Source organism: Leptonychotes weddellii, chromosome X, assembly GCF_054177405.1.
Source record: "Leptonychotes weddellii isolate Sample4059 chromosome X, ASM5417740v2, whole genome shotgun sequence".
NCBI lineage: Eukaryota > Metazoa > Chordata > Mammalia > Carnivora > Phocidae > Leptonychotes > Leptonychotes weddellii.
In genome coordinates, this window is record NC_138385.1 from 99,994,469 (window position 1) to 100,014,665 (window position 20,197).

The 20,197-nt window shown below is 40.9% G+C and overlaps 1 protein-coding gene across 3 annotated transcripts in view; it reads left to right on the forward strand.

Moving 5' to 3' along the window:
* Positions 1–20,197, forward strand: part of MID1 (midline 1) — a 584,284-nt gene that overhangs the window by 88,057 nt on the left and 476,030 nt on the right. Inside the window, exon 1 of one of the 3 annotated variants that reach the window (XM_081809190.1) lies at positions 17,963–18,148. The exons of the other annotated variants lie outside the window; for them this stretch is intronic. The gene's annotated coding sequence lies outside the window, so the exon portion shown is untranslated. Of the gene's footprint in view, positions 1–17,962; positions 18,149–20,197 lie in introns of those variants that run through there. 3 annotated transcript variants of the gene reach the window in all.

Sequence of the window (20,197 nt, forward strand, 5' to 3'; positions counted from 1 at the left end):
GGTGTGAGGTGGTATCTCAATGTGGTTTTGATTTGGATTTCCCTGATGGCTAATGATGATGAACATTTTTTCATGTGTCTGTTAGCCATTTGTATGTCTTCTTTTGAGAAGTGTCTGTTCATGTCTTCTGCCCATTTTTTGACTCAATTATTTGTTTTTGGGGTGTTGAGTTTGAGAAGTTCTTTATAGATCTTGGATATCAGCCCTTTGTCTGTAGTGTCATTTGCAAATATCTTCTCCCATTCTGTGGGTTGCCTCTTTGTTTTGTTGACTGTTTCCTTTGCTGTGCAGAAGCTTTTTATCTTGATGAAGTCCCAAAAGTTCATTTTTGCTTTTGTTTCACTTGCCTTTGGAGATGCATCTTGAAAGAAGTTGCTGTGGCCGATGTCAAAGAGGTTACTGCCTATGTTCTCCTCTAGGATTTTGATGGATTCCTGTCTCACATTGAGGTCTTTCATCCATTTTGAGTTTATTTTTGTGTATGGTATTAGAGAATGGTCGAGTTTCATCCTTCTGTATATAGCTGTCCAATTTTCTGAGCACCATTTCTTGAAGAGACTGTCTTATTTCCATTGCACATTTTTTCCTACTTTGTTGAAGATTATTTGACCATAGAGTTGAGGGTCCATATCTGGGCTCTCTATTCTGTTCCATTGGTCTATATGTCTGTTTTTGTGCCAGTACCATGCTGTCTTGGTGATCACTGCTTTGTAATATAGCTTGAAATCGCAAAGCCCACTCTCTTAACTGCTACAAAGCCCCAAGCTGGAAAATTTCTGCACATGAACTGACACCCTCTCGTTCTGGAGTACTGGCAGATATTGTTAATAGACTCCTACCTTCTCTCTGCCTAAACCCAGATACCATCTCAGAATCCTTCAGAAAGGGCCTAGGCAGCCACTAGGGAAAATCCATCAGGTTTGGCATATGAGCCAAATCTGGGTAAAGCCTGTTTGTGAGCCCTGTCGCACTTGGCACAAAATGGTGTCCCCCCTCTGCTTTCCATTCCATGGTTCTCCTCTGGAACTGAGATGACAGAGGCTAAATTCAAAGCACAGTCACTTGGGAGACACAAGAATATGGAGCCAGCGGCAGACAGTATACTCCTGTCCCTTTTCTTGAATGACACATATTGATGACTGCTCCATATGCTTGAACATTGGCATTATATTGTGAAGTCAAAAGTAACCCAAATATTTTGTATATATTCTTCCTTAATATTTTTTAAGTGCAGACAGCTCTGTAGTTCCCACACCATTGACCACATCATCTCTCCTCACTGGAATCCATTTTTGTTATTTGGAGAATGGGATTTATAGTACTTAGAATTTTCTGTAACTAGAAGGCTTTCAAATAATGAAATGTACATGTATGAGAATCACCTGGAAGTTCAAGACAATTAAAATTGATGCAGTCAAGCAAAGTGAAACTAAAAATGCATGTCCATATGACCATACCCTTAGAAAAATGTCCATTTATTCTTTGTGTTGGTGTAAAATATGTCAATCCAAGGAGAAGACGAGATTTCTTCCTGTTATTATGAAGCATTGCCAAAAAGAAAAGATCAATTATTCTCAAGACACATTTAGTTGAGCCTTCTTCCCACATCCTAAATGCTTATGTTTATGTGAGGTATACATCTGTACAATGCAGCAATTGTTTCATCTTTCCCAAACTAATAGAGATGCTAGAAACATCTGGTAGTTGATAGTTAATTCATTTTTTCATTGCACCTTTTCATAGGAAGCAGGGAACGCAATTCAATATATCCCCTGAGAGAGTCTTGCATTTATGACAGGTGTGTATTTCTTAACAAGTCGTTGTTTGACACCATTGCTTCTCCTAAGTCCAGCTGGAAGTACATTCATCTGGCAAAAAAAGAGAGGGGAGGAAAAGTGAAATTTGAAAGGAAGTTGGAGTGGCAGGTGGTTGTTGCATAAGGCATCCAGTTCACTCCAATAATATTTATTCTGCTTATTTTGTGCAATTTCCTGCAACTGCCTTTTACAAGTCTGTCACAATGATGACTTTCTCTGTTTTGAACGTTATTTAGGTCCATACTGCTAATTTATTTGAGACTGTAAAATGAGGTTTCTTTTCAGCATGGAACTAGGAATTGATTCAATGTAAGGCTTGACCACCCCCCACCCCCATCCCAGCACAGCATCCCAGCTCCATCTGAGGCTCAGAAAGAACAGAAGGATATAAGATGAGTCATTACATCCTGAATTTTCTGACCCCTTCTTAGTATACCTCTTTGATCTCTAAAGACTTTTTTAGCTCCTTGTGACCTCACTGAGATTATCTCTATCCTCCCTAGCAGTTATGATTAGCTAAGGTTATTTTTACTGAAAACATCTCAGGGCTTGAAGTGGGAGGGTGAGGATGCTGCATTCTTGGTGGAGGGCCCAGTGTTTGGAATTCTTCCCTTGATGTGACATAATGAATCTTAATTGGCCTGCCCTTGGGCCATGGCACAGCAACCCCAGCTGGCTAAGCCTGAAGGACTGGTGCTGTTTAGGGAGAGGTTCAGAGGTAGCTCCAAAAAATGCCATTAGTTGGCAGACAGTGAACGTAGGGCCACCTTGATGGCCAAGAACATGGCATCTACCCTACTGGCTTAGCGACTTCCTCATTTGAAGACTTAGCTTACTAGATAGCTACAGAATATTTATTCAAAAAGAATCAATGCTAATGGTGTTTATGTCACTCTCGCTTATCTCAAAACTTCTCAGACTCATAGGCACTGTTGACAATCCAGCATTGTAGTTTTGTAGTTGGCTTAAAGTATTCTTTCCTACACACACACACACACACACACACACACACACACACACATACTGAATGAAGAAAAACTCTTCTGTTAATAGAAACATTTGATTGGTCTCCTTTTAATGTTCAGTGTTAGGCAAAATATGATGCTTGTCTACTGGCTCAGTGATTTCCTCATTCGATTTTAGTGATAGGACCTTGGAATATGGACTATTTCTAATTTGTTCTTGAAGATAAAAATAAAAATAAAAATACATAGAAAATTATATCGTGGATCACTACATCAAAAACTAATGACGTATTGTACGGTGACTAACATAACATAAGAAAATAAAATTTAAAAAAAAGAAAATTATAGAATACAGTACAGCAATACCCAACTCTTGTCATCCATTTCTCTCAGGAGTCGTCTGGTAATGAGTTGGTGATAATATTCCCACTGGACTCATGAGCAATAAGAGATTTAATAATTTGACTAAGGTCAATGCTAATAAACAAAGTGGCTATGCCTCCACATTGACTTGTCCAGCTAGTCCTAGTCATATAATTTCACTTAGCACATGAAATTATTTGGATTTCCTTAAAGCATCTATCTTAAAGTGGCAGAGCTAATCCAAATAAGCAATTGGATTTAGACAGGACCAGGAAGTGGTAGGGTGGCTGACTTAGTTCAGATGACCTCAGTGCCCAGGCATCTCCATCCCCTCAATGTCTTCTCCTACTGATAAGTTTAGGAAGGATTTTGCTCAGTTCATGCTCTTCCATTAGCTGGCATGCCTTCCCTTATCCTTACTGTCACTTAGTGGCTATAAAGAAATGTGTTTTCCTGAGATATCCACTTGGAAGTAGCTTTAATAATTGCAGTTTGTGCCTTCAGTCAGTTTTCTTTTCTTTGTCATTAGGGGTGGTCTGATGGCCTCAAGAATGCTACAAATGTGAGGAATGTGCACTCGTCTGGGGCTCTGATGTCAAGGCAATTTCACCTGAACTCCTCTCCCCTTCCTTTGTGACTGGAGTAAAGAGAACTTTAGTAATTAGGTTAATCTCTTTAGGAAAAATTTCTTGATAGAAGTTGTGTGTCAGCACTGGAAAAATCACTACAGAAAGGTATTCTGATTCATCTTGGCCACTCTGTCTTAAAAGTTTTCTTTGTCTTAGAAACCAATGTAATAGATTTTGGAATGACCTAATGAGTGTTATATTTCTTCCATAGCAGGAAAGAGAGAAATTTCTTTTCCCAAGTATGGTCTTCTATTCCTCTTTTCTTTAAGTCCCAAGAGTGGTATTTAATCTTTGAGAACATTATGCTTTGCATATGGTAGAGATTGTTAAAACCATTGGGGAAATTTACCAGGAAATTGGCGCATTTTTTCCTTCTTCCTTTTCTTCATAGAACTAACAATGATCCTAACACTGTTTTCTGTGATCTAAGTAAGACTCATAGTAACAGGATGAGCTTTAAGGATTCCACCAAAATCTGTACAAACTGGCTTTGCCCATATCTGCTTGGCCATATGATTGACAGTAGAGCTCCATCTGAGGGAGATGCACCAGAATCACCCAGAGAGTTTGTTTTCTTTTCATCTTAAAGTATTTTTTTACTGAGATACAGTTGACACATAATAATATATTAGTTTCAGGTGTACAGCACAAAATAATTCAGTATTTTTTATTTAAATTCAGTTAGCCGACTTACAGTTTGTTAAGGCCTAGATTGCTGCCTACTACTTGCAGAGTTTCTGATTCATTGTGTCTGGGGTGATTCCAGGAATTTGCCTCTGTAACAAGTTCCCCGGTGATACTAATGTTGCTGGTCCTTGGACCACAGTTTTTGAGAACCCTTGGAGAAGGAGATGAGAGTATATAACAAATGCCCCATAGCCAATATCTGAAGCTGCTCTTCCCTGTGCTAGGGTAACTTGTGGACTTGCTATGTTGGAAGAGTTGGAAAAACCTATGCTACTTCCAGGAACTTGCTAATTCTGTCATTGCCCTATTAGGATGCTTTAAAAATGGACCAATAATATATTTGCAAAATATGACTCTAGCATCTTTTTTTTTTTTTTAAAGGTTTTATTTATTTGACAGAGAGAAATACAGCCAGAGAGGGAACACAAGCAGGGGGAGTGGGAGAGGGAAAAGCAGGCTTCCCGAAGAGTAGGGAGCCTGATGCGGGGCTCGATCCCAGGACCCTGGGATCATGACCTGAGCCGAAGGCAGACGCTTAACGACTGAGCCACCCAGGCGCCCCTGACTCTAGCTTCTTAAGAGATACTCAAGATACCATTATTTTTGTTGTTTTTTGTTCCAATCCTTGTCTTGGAATTGTTGTGTTGTGAGAAAAATGACTATAAGAGCCACCAGGAAAGTAAGGTCTTAGTATGATTTTCAGGTTAACACCTCTTGGAGAAGGACTTGTTTTTCCCATGTCACATGGCCTAAAAGGTTAGTTAACCAGGACAAGCCTTGATGTGTCTGGATTGAGCTAATGAGTAGCTGAACAGTTTACCCATAAGTGCGGAGTAATCCTCATGACCATATGATATAGCATGGAAAGTAATCAACAGTTTCAGAAACTGACATCACCCATCCTATTGTTTTCATTTGACTTAACTGATAGTTCCTACATGCCTTCAAGGGAGAACTGGACTAATTAGTAGAGGAGGGAGAAACCACCTGGCAAAGAGGCACAACTCTAATTACATAAGCAAGCCCAGCCACAGTTTTTCAGTTACAGCATGTGGAGATGGGTGAGAATACAGGGCAGTAAGAAGCCAGTGCCCGGCAAAGATTAGAGGTAGATCCTGCTGCCAAGGGACTTAATGGCAAGTTCCAACGATGTCACAGATGCTTTGTGAAAGGAACAACCAGATTATAATAAACCAACAGGTATAAATGAAGTTAATGATGTCTTCCTCTTCTAAATAACCTCCGGAGAGAGGCAGATAGATAGATCAATCAATTGATCGATCTCACTCCTGACAACTTATTGATGAATCAGTAGTCTCTAAATGCAAAAGTGTATGCAATTGTAAATAGGATTGGTTCCTTAATTTCTCTTTCTACTGCTTCATTATTGGTGTATAGAGATACCTAGGAATAAACCTAACGAAAGAGGTGAAAGACCTGTACTCTGAAAACTATAAAACACTGATGAAAGAAATTGAAGATGACACAAAGAAATGGAAAGACATTCCATGCTCATGGATTGGAAGAACAAATATTCTTAAAATGTCTATACTACCCAAAGCAATCTACAAATTTAATGCAATCCCTATTGAAATACCAACAGCATTTTTCACAGAGCTAGAACAAATGATCCTAAAATTTTTATGGAACCACCAAAGACCCCAAATCACCAAAGCAACCTTGAAAAAGAAAAGCAAAGCTGGAGGCATCACAATTCCAGACTTCAAGTTATATTACAAAGCTGTACTGATCAAGACAGTCTGGTACTGGCACAAAAACAGACATACATCAATGGAACAGAATAGAGAACCCAGAAATAAACCCATAATTATATGGTCAATTAATCTTCAACAAAGCAGGGAAGAATATCCAATGGGAAAAAAGAATGTCTCTTTGACAAATGGTGTTGGGAAAACTGGACCACTTTCTTATACCAAACACAAAAATAAATTCAAAACAGATTAAAGACCTAAATGTGACACCTGAAACCATAAAAATCCTAGAGGAGAACACAGGCAGTGTGCTCTTTGACATCGCTATAACAGCTTCTTTCTAGATATGGCTCCTGAGGCAGGGGAAACATAAGCAAAAATAAACTATTGGGACTTCATCAAAATAAAAAGCTTCTGCATAGTGAATGACATAATCAACAAAACTAAAAGGCATTCTACAGAATGGGAGAAGATATTTGCAGATGATGTATCTGATAAAGGGTTAGTATCCAAAATATATAAAGAACTTACCAAACTCAACACCCCAAAAATTAATAATCCAATTAAAAAATGGGCAGAAGACACAAATAGACATTTTTCCAAAGAAGACATCCAGCTGGCCATCAGACACATGTAGAGATGCTCAACATCACTGATCATCAGGGAAATACAAATCAAAACTGATGAAATTTGACAGTTTTGGGGTTCATGAGCAAATGGCCAAGAAAGAATTCTTGAGATGTTCTTGGTGCAAAAAGGTGATTTTATTATAGCATGGGGACAGGACCCGTGGGCAGAAAGAGCGGCATGGGGATTGTGAGGAGTGACTGAGTATATACTTTTTAATTAGTGGGAGTTAGGGAGAGCGTAAGTCTCTGAGGAATTTGGAAGCAAGGCTTTCAGGACCTTGAGGGGCTAGCTGCTGTTAAGATAAGGTTACTTTTAGTCTTTAATAAAACATAAACATTAAGGCACTAAGGCAGCCATGAGTTCCTTGAAGGAGGTCACGCCCTGCCTGTTTTGGGTATCTATCAGTGGGCTACAAGCTGTAAGGAGATTTAGTTTAAGCTGCATTTCTCTTGCCTTTGTTTCCCTCATCAAAAACCACAATGACCTATCACCTCACACCTGTCAGAATGGCTAAAATCAACAATACAAGAAACAACAGGTGTTGGTGAGGATGTGGAGAAAGGGGAACCCTCTTGCACTGTTGGTGGGAGTGCAAACTGGTGCAGCCACTGTGGAGAATAGTATGGAGGTTCCTCAAAAAGCTAAAAAATAGAATTACACTATGATGCAGCAATTGCAGTACTAGGTATTTACCCAAAGAATACAAAAATACTAATTCAAAGGGATACATGCACCCTGATGTTTAAGGCAGCACATCTACAGTAGCTAAACTATGGGAACAGCCCAAGTGTCCATCAACTGATGAATGGATAAAGAAGACATGGAATATATATACAATGGAATATTACTCAGCCATTAGAAAGAATGAAATCTTGCCATTTGCAACGACGTGGATGGAACTGGAGGGTATTATGCTGAGCGAAATAAGTCAATCAGAGAAAGACATGTATCATATGACCTCACTGATATGAGGAATTCTTAATCTCAGGAAACAAACTGAGGGTTGCTGGAATGTTGGGGGGTGGGAGGGCTGGGATGGCTGGGTGATGGACATTGGGGAGGGTATGTGCTATGGTGAGTGCTGTGAATTGTGTAAGACTGTTGAATCACAGACCTGTACCTCTGAAACAAATAATACATTATATGTTACATAATAATAAAAAAAATAAGTCAGAGGAAGACAAATACCATATGATCTCACTCATATGTGGAATTTAAGAAACAAAACAAATGGGTAAAGGGGAAAAGAAGAGAGAGAGAGAGGTAAGCCAACAAACAGACTCTTAACTCTAGAGAAAAACTGATGGTTACCAGAGGGGAAGGTGGGTGGGGGATGGGTTAAATAGATGGTGGGGATTAAGGAGTATACTTGTGATGAGCACTGGGTATTGTCTGGAAGTGTTGAATCACTATATTGTACACTTGAAATTAACATTACACAGTATGTTAACTAACTGGAATTTATTTTTTTTCCTTAGAGAGAGAGAGTGGGGGGAGGGGCCAAGGGAGAAGGAGAGAGAGAATCTTAAGCAGGCCCCATGCCCAGTGCAGAGCCTGACATGGGGCTCAGTCTCACGAACCTGAGACCATGACCTGAGCCGAAATCCAGAGTGGGGCACTTAACTGACTGAGCCACCTGGGCACCCCAACTAACTGGAATTTAAATAAAAACTTAAAAAAAATGCAGAAGTGCAAAGCTTTTTACAAGTTTAGGCAAAAATCAGTTTCGGATATTTAATGGCAGGAAATGGTACAAGACTATAAAGTAAGAACAATAGGCTAACAAGTTACTTATTGATGGATAAACTTACTTTTTGAACAACCAGCTCGGGCCTCTGTGTTTTCCAATGAGGATTTTCCCTGACGAGTTAAAGAACTGGAGGACAACTATACAGGTTTGGGGCTGTGGATGCCTCTGACCATGAGGCACTTTCTATTCTGTTCTCCAGAAGGCACCTAAAAAGGAAAGCCTGGAGACATTTGACCAGGGAGGCTAATGATCTTTGTCTCCTGGCATTTCCCATATCTGCTTCTTGACTCCCTCCTGGTCCCTGCCCATAAATGGAGAGCAAAGATAATAAAAGTCATATCTAACCTATATTGAGTACCTGGTATGGTGGGCATTTTTCCAAGTGCTTGAATCCATTGAATCATTTTACCTGTATGCAGTTACCCTAATATGTAGTTACCAAAACAATTCCCATTTTACAGATGAGGGGGCTAGGCACCATGAGGTTAAGTTATGTTTCCCCAGGGAGTTGTAGCAGAGCTAGGATTTAAATCCACGCAGTCCAGCTTCAGAGTCTGTGCTTCTCAACATATGCACGTGCTGAGATTCTTGATTCCTAGTAGTGAATTCTCCCTCCTGCAAGGATATATGCCATCTCCCTTGAACGCTGCCCTTGCTCCCACTAAAATCCAGGAGATCTCATCTTTCTACGCCCTGCTAGTTCGACAGGATCATTTCTGGCTTCCCCATCCATGGGAAGCACCAAGCACAGAGTCCCTCTGGGAAACAGGGATGAGGCCATAGAGGGGCCTCATGCAAATAACACTTACGGTGTTCTCGATCTTGCTTATTTGCTGCAAAAAAAAAAATTATTGAAATATTTTTATATCAATAGTAGGAGAGCTTTCCTCAATACCCCTCCCTCTTTAATGTCAAGATCCCAGTCCTTTCAAGTACAAATAGTCCTAATTAATCTGAATGAACTAAACAGGTAAACTGGGATGGGGGTGTTTCTTTATAAGATGACTCTATTCCATATGAGTTGCTGAGTACAATTAAAATAGAAACTAATTTTCATATACTCAAAACATATACAATTTTACGGGAATATATTTGTACACATATAGCACTTTATTCTTAGAAAAATAGGTAGAGATAAGAAATCGGGATTTAAGAATTGACTTTCTTAAGCATGAGACAAGTGAATTTGGCTTGCTTTGATAAATGAACAGATATACTAGTTCTGGAAAAAAAATCTTTAAAAATGAAGCTTGTTGGTTTCCATATAAATTTTGAGCTCTTCCGTGTCTTCATCTAACAAATATTTATTGAGTTCCTTCTGTGTGCTGGGCAGTGAGGAGACAGCCCTGAACAAGAAAGATGTTTCTTGTCCTAGTGGAGTTTAAAGTCTACTGGGAAAGACAAACACTGAAATGATTATGGTAAAATCTGTTGTGAATAATGATGGTGGATGATAGATGGCCTATGGAGCTTTCAGTAGGGGACCTAACCATGGTAGAAGTGAAGGCCTTCCAGAATATTTATCATTTATGCTGAGACCTGAAGGATTTGGAGGGTCAGCCTGGTGATGAGTGAATGACAGGCATTCATTCCAAGTAGAAGCAAAGGATTGTGAAAAATCAGAGGTGAGAGTGCATGTAGTATATTCAAATAACTGAAAGATCCTCTAGAACCAAATTTTACTTAGCCAGTGAGGGCATTCAGACCTAGAGGGGTAAAGAGAACTGTCCAGTGGGGCCAAGTGTAGAGTGCAGGTCACCTGATTCTAACAGCTACCATTCTGCCATATGCCTATGGCCTTCTGTGGACTGAGTAGACCTTTTGGGAAGGGCTGCTGCTAGCTCATATGGCACCTTCACATGAATTAGGAATATAATCTATTTCTAGATCATCGTGATATAAAAATTTTGCTAGAAGTCTGCCAGAACATTATGGCAATAAATATATAAACCTATAGCATCTGCCTTCTTAATGGTTCCCCTTAGATATACAACATGCGTAACTGTATTGGCCTCTGTGGATTCACATCAAACCTGAAGTAGTCTTTGAAGCTTTTGTTGGGGAAGAGTCTGTAACAATCTCACTCCAGTGGCTTTTTAATGGTTTGTGATGGGTTGCCTAGAGTGGAACCACTGACCTTGACCTCCTCTCAGGCGTTTGTGTTCTCTTAGTTTCTGATTTATAACCCATTGCCTGCTGTGACCTTCAACATTTCCTGTCTGTTCTCCCACCTGCTTGCCTTCTAGTTTCTGATTTATTACTTGTTCCACGATCAGGTTCATTTTCTCTGTCCGAGACGACCATAACCACCAAATCATAGAATTAGACATTTAATTTTGAGTTTTCCTTCCTTCCTGGGTTTCTCTCCTTCTTTTATTTAGTCTCTCTCTTTTTTTTTTTTTTTGGTTTGTCATAACCGTTAGGGCTTTTTGTTAAGGAAGTTTATTGGAGTCTCTTTTATAAGGGGCAATCTGGAGGGAAGAATGGAAGCTAGACTTGGGTTGGAATAGATTTTCCCAAGTGTGTTAGACTTGGAAAACACTAGTTTTGCACGATGTCCACAAGCATATAGCAAAGAGGGGAGATTCATTAGTCGAATAATCCTGGACAACTGTGGGATAAAAAAGGGCAACCGTCTTTCGGCATGGCAGTCTTCAGAGTCATTATTATACTAACATGCTTATGAATGTGTAAGTGTATGCAGCATTTGTAAGATTTATTTGACCCTTTAAGTAATGAGGGTTTTGTGCTGCATAGACTACTCTTGCCACCTGGGCTTGGTGCTCTATGTGGCCATAAAAGGACTTGGTTCAGAAGAAGGAGACAGTAGCCCATTCCTTGATGCCCATGGAAGCATGGCAAAGGAAGGGCTCATTCTGGGTGGACTGCCCATATCCCAGGCAATATTTAGTGGCAAGGAAAGGAGTGGGTAGGGAAGGCCAGAGGTAGAATCCCACCCAGGGAAAGAGAAATGGTAAAGTCTGGTGATCACAGCTTCTGTTAGCTATTTAGGGCACAGCCACACTCCCAAATCAGAATGCCCATCTGGAAACGGGGACTGGAAGATAATGGTAGGGGACAAGTGTGGCGCTCCTAATAACTGCCTCAAGGCCATGGCAGAGTGGCCAGAAGCCTTGAATCCAAAGTCAGACAGATTTTTTTCTTTCTGTCATCCAAGTCTGAGGGAGAGTTGGTGGCCCTTGGCCATCTTGAGGCATAGGCAATTATATAGGTATGGCATATATATATATGGCAACTTATTTATATAGTGTTTTTTACTCGTTTTTTTTTTAACTTGGCACTCTATCAGTGAAATCACTCTATATAAAGCTTCTTCAATTTTAAAATAATGACAGAATTCTATTGCACGGGTGTGTTGTAATTTACTTAGTCTTACATGGGCGGGCATGTGTATGATTTGTAGCCGAGATGTGCCCCTGGATATGGCCTACTAGTCCTGAAATCTCAGGAGATTTGGATAGTTCTACCAAGATTTGGACAGATATCCCGAGACATGTGATCTGGATTTCCCAGACAGGGCCTGAGATCTCAAGAGATTTGGATCAGGTGTCACAATATTTGGACTGCGATCCAACTAGATTTGCCCCTCGATCTCGCTGACTGGGCCCAAGGTCTCAAGAGATATGGATGAGTTCTCCCGAGATGTAGACTAAAATCATGAGAGATTTGCCCCTGGATCTTGCAGAGGGGGCCCGAGATTTCATGAGATGTGGTTTCTTCTTCTGAGATTCAGACTAAAAGCACACGGGTTTTGACCCTAGTTCTTGCTGTCTGGACCTGAGAACTCAGTGGATTTGGATGAGTTCTCCTGAAAATTGGATTTGGATCACATGAGATTTGCCCCCTGGATCTTGCTGACTGGGCCCGAGATCACCTGAGATTTGGATGAGCCCTCCCGAGATTTGGATTGAGGTCACATGAAGTTAGATGCTGCTTCTCACAGAATGGCCTGAGATCCCAGGAGATTTGAGTGAGTTCTTCCGAGGCTTGGACTGAGATCATGTGAGATTTGCCCCTGGATCTCACTGAGTGGGCCAGAGATTTCACAAGATTTGGAGAGTGCTAGCGAGATTTTCAAAATCTGAATTTTTAGAAAAGGAAGATTTAAATTAGAAAATCAGATTTTTGTGTTTTCTTGAAAAACTTGACATTGGCCCCACAAACCCACAAGTGTCAATCAGCTAGGATCAGTAGTGACTGTCTTCCTTAGGTGGACAGTGAGCACTCGGGGTCATCATAGTCCCCTGTATTTCTTATCACATCCCAACATTGAAGCCATACTTCAGGTGCCATTTACCATCATGTATTTATAAAATGTATGTGTGTATAGGAGAATTATACATTTATACATATATACATACAGGAGAGTTAAGAGGATTCGTCTTGAAACAAATAATACATTATATGTTAATAAAAAAAAAAAGAGGAAAGTGAAACATTCTTGTCTATAGTAAGGAAATGTGTGTTGATTATGGTCATATTACATATAGAGCTCAAACAACTCTTTGCCTAGTGCCCCCCAGCAAATAGGAGGCACTCAATGAAAGTATGTGTATTAATGGTTGGAGGCTGGATTAACTGGGGTTGGTCTAGAGTGGGCTTGCCTCTTGGGGGCCTTTAGTACCTACAAATGAATGGAGTTGGAGACTCCAGGGCTGATATTCAATACATGTTTATTGAATCAAATTGAAAAATCTAATTTTAAAAAATGATTCTTAAACCCTGGGATCCTTTTGCTAAGCATGCATATATTTTAAATGGTTTAGTTTTACAATCTTGATTTAGGATTAACATCATGTCCAAAAAAAAAAAAAAAAAAGACATAAAGAACAAGAAAAGGACCTTCAAATACCAATAATGGAATGTGAGAGATCCAGTGCAAATGCCTTAGGTCTAATATTTTGCATTCCTCTAATATATCATAGAGAGCTAGGCTTTGATTTCCTCCTTAGGTCTTTATTTACACTGTATGTATTCCAGGCCGTCTCCAGGGGAGACTATGCGTGGTGATCGTCTGGGTGAGGGAAGGATCCTGGGTCCTCCTTTGTCTCCTGATGCGCTCCAAGGCAAGGCAAGCTATCTTGGCTTCACTTTCCCTCATCCTAAGGGGAAAGACTTGAACTTAATATGTTTTCTTAACTGAGGTGGGGAAGTAGGATACAGTGGCCTCTAAGTATCAATTAGGGGTGAGCTACGTTATAAGAATAGTAACTCTACTCTGTCCACCCCTCATGGAGCTGGGTGGGCAGCGGCCACGGCAAGTCTTCCTGTAACATCAACTTCTTGGACCACCTCAGTGTGAGCTAGGAAAAAGACAGGCATGAAAGTGGACATCCAGCATATTCCCAACAACGTAAAGATATCCATAGCAAAGAAAAGACCAAGGGAAATGCACCGCAACTCTAGCATTAGTCAATTCTGAACAGTGGCATGATTGACAATTGTCTTTTTCTTTTTTGTTGTTGAAGTTTCCAACCTTTCTAAAGGAAGTGTTACTTTTATCATCAGAAAATGATCAAACTATATTTATATCTCTGAAAAAAAGGAAAAAGATGCCAATGACAACCCAAAGCTACCAAGCGAGTGTCTGGCTGTTCTGCCTCTGCTGCTTGAGTCGTCTCTCCAGAGTGCTGGTCCTTCCAGGGGACGTGCCCCCAGACTCTTGCCATGTGGGAGCGCATGCAATCTCTCTCCTCCCCTGCTCTGGGTCTCTGTGGGGAGGAATGTGATTGTCATCAAAGATCGCACAGGAACTCTTTCCACCGCTGATCTCTCTCGAGGGCGTTGCTGCTGGGGTTGCAACCAATGCCATGTGTCAGGAGTGTGGATGGGGCCACCGTGTCACCGCCATGACCATCAGAATGAAGTAGCCACCCACTGCCATCAGTGCTTCTGCCAATGCCTGCTCCTCCCCCGCAGTCACAGAACCTCTAATCCTTTGTGCTTTCATAGCCCTCCGAAATTTTACAGAAACAGTTCTGGTTTTTAGTAGATCTTTATTGGAGTCTCCTTGCCCAGAGACTCAGGGTGAATCTGCAATGACTGAACACGGAAACAGTTCTGATACAGGATGTATGCTGTGCCCAGAATGACCCCTTTCTTTCAAAGCTCACCTGTTATCTTTGAAACACACTTTTGCCATTGACCCTTTGTTCTCTTGGGATGGGCAATTTTCCAAGAGGCTTCTGAGTTTCTTTTGTGCATAGGTTCCTGGTGATTTCACTCTGCTATATCTTCTTGAGTCACAAGGTGAAAAAATAGCGTTAGCTCAAGCCCCTGCCTGAGTCTGTGATAGCTGATGGATGGGAAATCTCAATTCTCAAAAGGAAGTAGAAAAGAAAGAAAAAAGAAAAGAAGGGAAGGAGGATCGAGGAACCCTGAAAATGTTGGGCTGTGGGGAGAAGATCAGACTATCTCCTTCCTCCCTCTACCTCTATGAAGTTCATTCCAGAAATCACCCAGAGCAAGAAAAAAGGAAAAGGAAGGGCTCTTTGTTGAGTGCCTGTTGAGAAGTGCTTCATGTTTAATATCTTCTCTAACCCTTACAAATTCCTATAGAGCAGATATTAGGGCCCTGACCTTGTAGATGAAGAAATTGAGATGGAGAAACATTTAGTAATTGCCTGAGCTCATGAAGCTGGGAAGAGGCAAGCTATGGATTCTGACTATGAAGACCTTAAGGTTTCAATGAGTTCCTATTTGTTCATCACCTTTAGTTAGAAGTTTTTCTGAAGTCCAGAGATGCCCCATGCCTGGCTCTATCCAACTCTGTCTTCCTTGGCCACATAATCTGGCTGCTTCTGCATCACCAAGCTGACCTTTAGGAGTGGCTTCTTTTAGGCCGGGGTTTCTCAACCACTGTGCTAGTGACATTTGGGGTCACATAGTTCTTGGCTATGGGAGGCTGACCTATGCATTATAGGATGTTTAGCAACATCCCTGGCTTCTATTCACTAGAAACCAACAAGGGCGCCTGGGTGGCTCAGTTGGTTAAGCGACTGCCTTCGGCTCAGGTCATGATCCCGGAGTCCCGGGATTGAGTCCCTCTCGGGCTCCCTGCTCAGCGGGGAGTCTGCTTCTCCCTCTGACCCTCTCCCCTCTCATGCTCTTTCTCTCTCAAGTAAATAAATAAAATCTAAAAAAAAAGAAGAAGAAGAAAGAAACCAACAGCATTCCTGCCCCCAGTTGTGACAACCAAAAGTGTCTCCAGACATTGCCCAATGTTGCTAGGGTTGGGGGCAGGGCAAAATTGACCCTGGCTGAGAACCACTAATTTAGAGGTTCCAATTGTAAGGCATTGCTTCTTAGGTGACTCAACTTCTCTGCTCAGCTCCCTTAACATTTCCTCATTACTCTAGCCACATTTGCCGTACTAATGGCTGGCTCTTAGATGAGGATATAGAGACCTGTGTGTACAGTGAGCTGGGCTGAGTAGACCACCTACGCTCCAGACAGAGCCTGGGTGAAAATGATGGCCCTAAAAGATAAGAGATGTCGGTGGGGATGGATGGAGAGAGCCCCTGAGTAGGACAGACTGATGCTTCGAGGATCTTCCATGCTTTTCTCCCTCCTGAATGGGCAGGAAGTGGCCAGAGGTGCAGCTGAGGCCTTGAGCACACTTCCACTTCTCCCATTCCCGTCCTCAACAGATTTTGAATTTTTGTCTCAGGTTGCTGTGTTCTCCTGCCCCGTGCTGCCTGTCCCCTTCACCATTTCCCTGCTTTCTACCCCTTCCATGGAGAGTTTGAGTGTTCCAGGTTAAAGGGGAGACTCGTCGCGATGAGTCGAAGTCTGTGTATCAAAGGAAGCATCATATCCTTTACGTTGACTTCATTCCCTTCCAATGACACCAACTCTCTTAACCCAGCAAATTCCACAGCAATACTTGCCGACTGTGATTAGACACATCACAGCACACATGGACACATATGTGCTTTAACACAAACACAGATAACAATACTTTTGCTCCCACTGAAATGGTGTATTTTTGTTCCTCTACTCTATTGTCTTATCTAGACACCTCTTAATACAGGACAGCTTCAAAAGTCTCCTTACCTTTGATCAGGTCCTCACCAAACTGCAAATAGCACCCCTGTGTCTGCTTGGCTGTCTTTAAAGAATACTAGAGAAGGATGACTCAGTTCCGATAAGTGGTCTTAGTGGAGGACAGATGGAAGGGCATTTGAGTGCTCACTGGTTGGCCCGAAGAATACGGACGACCGATGTTTCTAGCTTGGCTTTTGGAGTCTTCCCATGTTGTGGTTGTGTCTGAAGTCCTTGGTGTTGCGGTGAGCTGTGCAAACCGTTGTGTTATAGTGGCTTCTTACCTCCTGTCTCTAGTTGCTAGATGGAGAATTGTGCACCCTGTGGGAGCTATATTCCAGATTTTAATTTGCTGTCTTGAAAAATGCATGTACCCTTCCTGCTCAAATTCAGTGTAAATCAGATGTTTCCTGTTCACATCTTGTTCCAGCGACTATAGTTTTTATAATCCCTTTTTTGTTGTCACTTAAAAGTTGACCTGCATCTCCTATTTCACATCTCTCATTGGTGACCTCACCCCTCTCTAGTGTCCTCTTGTCCCTCTTGTCCCCAACCTCTTCTTTCCCTTTCCTTTTTTTCTCTCTGCTCTGCTTTTCCTGGTTTACAGTTATTTTTTCCTTTGCAAAATTGTTTGCATCTGTGTTCCAATTATAGTAAACATTTGTTGGTGCTGAATTTGGACAAGACTTTGTGTTAAGTATTATGGAAAATGGAAATACAGACATGATTCATGTCCTACCCTCCAGGAAATTCATAATTTGAATTGTAATACAAGACAAATTATAAAACTATATTTTTTTCAATCCATTAATTTGACAAAAATGTCCTGAGTAAAATATGTATGAGGCAATGTTTGGGACATTGGATGCACACTGGAGAGTAAATGAGACCCACATTCCCTTAGATAGCTTATAGTCTTAGAATCATAAGCTACGTCATGAATTATAAGGTGCAACATCTATTTAATAATACATTTTTCAGGAATAAAAGCTGCATTAAATGTTCGTATCAATTGTAAGATCCTCCTTGACTTCAGAACATTTTTAATGTGGGGGGAGAAAAAGTTTGTTTTCACTTTGGTTCCCAGAAACGCTGAAATGCGGATTTATATGTGAGTGAGGAAGAAAATGCTTCCGGGGGAGCAGGTTAAGGAAGTAGAGCAGGCAGCAAGGCCCGACGAAAGCCACGCAGGGATGCAAGGCAAGTAAAATCCCACCCTCCCCCTGAGACCCCACAGAGGAGCTCTGCAAAGCAAGTTATACCTCAGAGGTCGCCACCCCCTCTGGTGTCAGGGAACTTCCTTCTCATGCTCCCCTCTTGTTAGTCATGAGCTGAGGTCACCTCCCAAGTATGTCAGGATGTGGTGCAGCTGGAGTTGCTTCCATAGCCCAAGGGCAGTGCCAGGAAGTCCCTGGAGGCCCAAATATACCCCAACTAGGGGAGGTGGCCCATAGAGAATGAGAAGGACCTCAGGGGATCTGGAAGGAGCAGAAGTGTCTGTTACAGTGTCATCTCAGATCAAGGACCCATGGTAAGCCTTACCATTTATGGGTGTGTATGCACACCTATGTGTACACACACACACTTATACGTGTGTGTGCATGTATAGCTTTTAAAAATGGATTTTATAAGTGAAATACGAACATTGAATATGTAAAAAACCGTATGAGGAACAAGCTTAACATCCAGTTGCAAGTTACCTTAAAGATTTAGATATGTGCCATTTCAGCCTCTCTTCTTTTCAATTTATGCCATTTCCATGACAAGAATTGGACTTTTCAGGGGAGTCTGGTGTAATATTTCTCTTACATTTATGAACATTTCTTGACATTTGGGAAGGCTGGGCTAGGTTGGCCCTGCCTCCCAGGTAGCTGCATACCGTGGGAGAAGAGCAGGCACGTGACAGCTGGTGACTTTTGCTGTCTCTTCCTCCAAGAAAATGCCTGAGTTTCTAGTTTGGAGTAATGATGATTACTTCTATATAGTTCTCATCGGTAGTTTTGTCTTTGTTATTCTTTTTATTTTTTAATTAAATGGGCAATTACTTGAACAGTGAGTATAAAATGCATGCGTTACAGTTATAGGCTTCCATGCACAATACATAAGTGCTAGGCAAGAGCGGAAATGTACAGATAGACAACCGTGTTAGTGAGGAATTAAAAGACATTTCCTTGTTCTGTCATGTGATAACAACCCGTGTTAAATATTGACATGATTGGGTTCATTTTAATATGACTTGGGGTGCTTTAGCATCAGTAGGTTAAATTTGATTGTCAGAAATACATCAGAATTTTTCCCTTTGCTATTAATGATGATTCTGATTTTTTGCTTATGAAAAATCACCTTAGGAAGGATTTCTTCTGGGAGGTAACATCCCTCAAAAGGTAGGCGGCAAGACTCATTTGTCTATGTTCAGATAGAGATGTGGCTGTCGCTTTTTAAAAATGTTTTTACGTTGAAATAATTAGATTTGCAGGCAGCTATAAATACTATAGATATCCCATATGCTGCGTGTCCAGTTTCCTCCAGTGGTTATGTCTTATGTAAATACACTACAGTGTCAAAGTCATGAAATTGACATTGGTACAGTGCATGTGTATAGTTTTGTTCCATTCTATTACATACAGAAATTTGTGTAACCACCACAATTGAGATACAAAACTGTTCCGTTACCACAAGGCTCCTTCGTGCTACCCACTCAGTCACACCCGCTCCCCGTCCCCATCTCTAACCTTTGGCAATCACTAATCCATTCTCCATCTCTGTAATTTCACTCTTTTGATAATTTTATATAAATGGAATCATACAGTATGTGGCCTTTTGAGATTAGCTTTCCTTCCACTTAGAATAATTATCTGAGAGCTATCCAAATTGTTGCACGTAACAGGAGTTTGGTTTTTTCTCTCGCTAAGTGGTATTCCATGGTATGGCTTTCCTAGTTTCTAGTTTATTCACCAGTTGATGATGTTGGGTTGTTTACACTTTTGACTATTATAAACAAAGCTGCTGTGAATAGTTGCATACAGATCTCTTTGTGGACATGAATTTTCATTTCTCTGGGATAGATGCCTAGAAGTATGATTACTGGGTTGTATGTTAGCGTAGATACAGATTTTTTTTTAAATGCAAAACTATGACCACACTGGTTAATTTTTAGATATCAGCTAGAAGGTATGGACTCAGCCAAACATGTGTTTTACTTTCTTAGAAAAGGTGAACTTAGCATTAAGATAATGGTGATTTTATAAAAGAAGGGATTTGTCCATAAGGAATTCACATTGTAAATATAATTGTAGTTTTCTGCTGTCATGCTGTATTTCTAGTCCTTGTTCTAACCTATAATTTTGTAACAGGCTATGACTCCCAGTGAATTCAATTGGAATGGCTGCTCTGTGCAGCAGAGAACACAGTGTCCTTAATATCAGATCATCATTATTCCACTTAACTTTACTCTTTCTATGCAACTAATCATTTCAGTCCAGTGAATCTGAGTGCGTTCTAAATGAAGCCAGCATATATTGTTTTTCCTTTCAAGGAAAACTATTTTTGTTTCCAATTTTCTACCTGTTTTTTTGACACA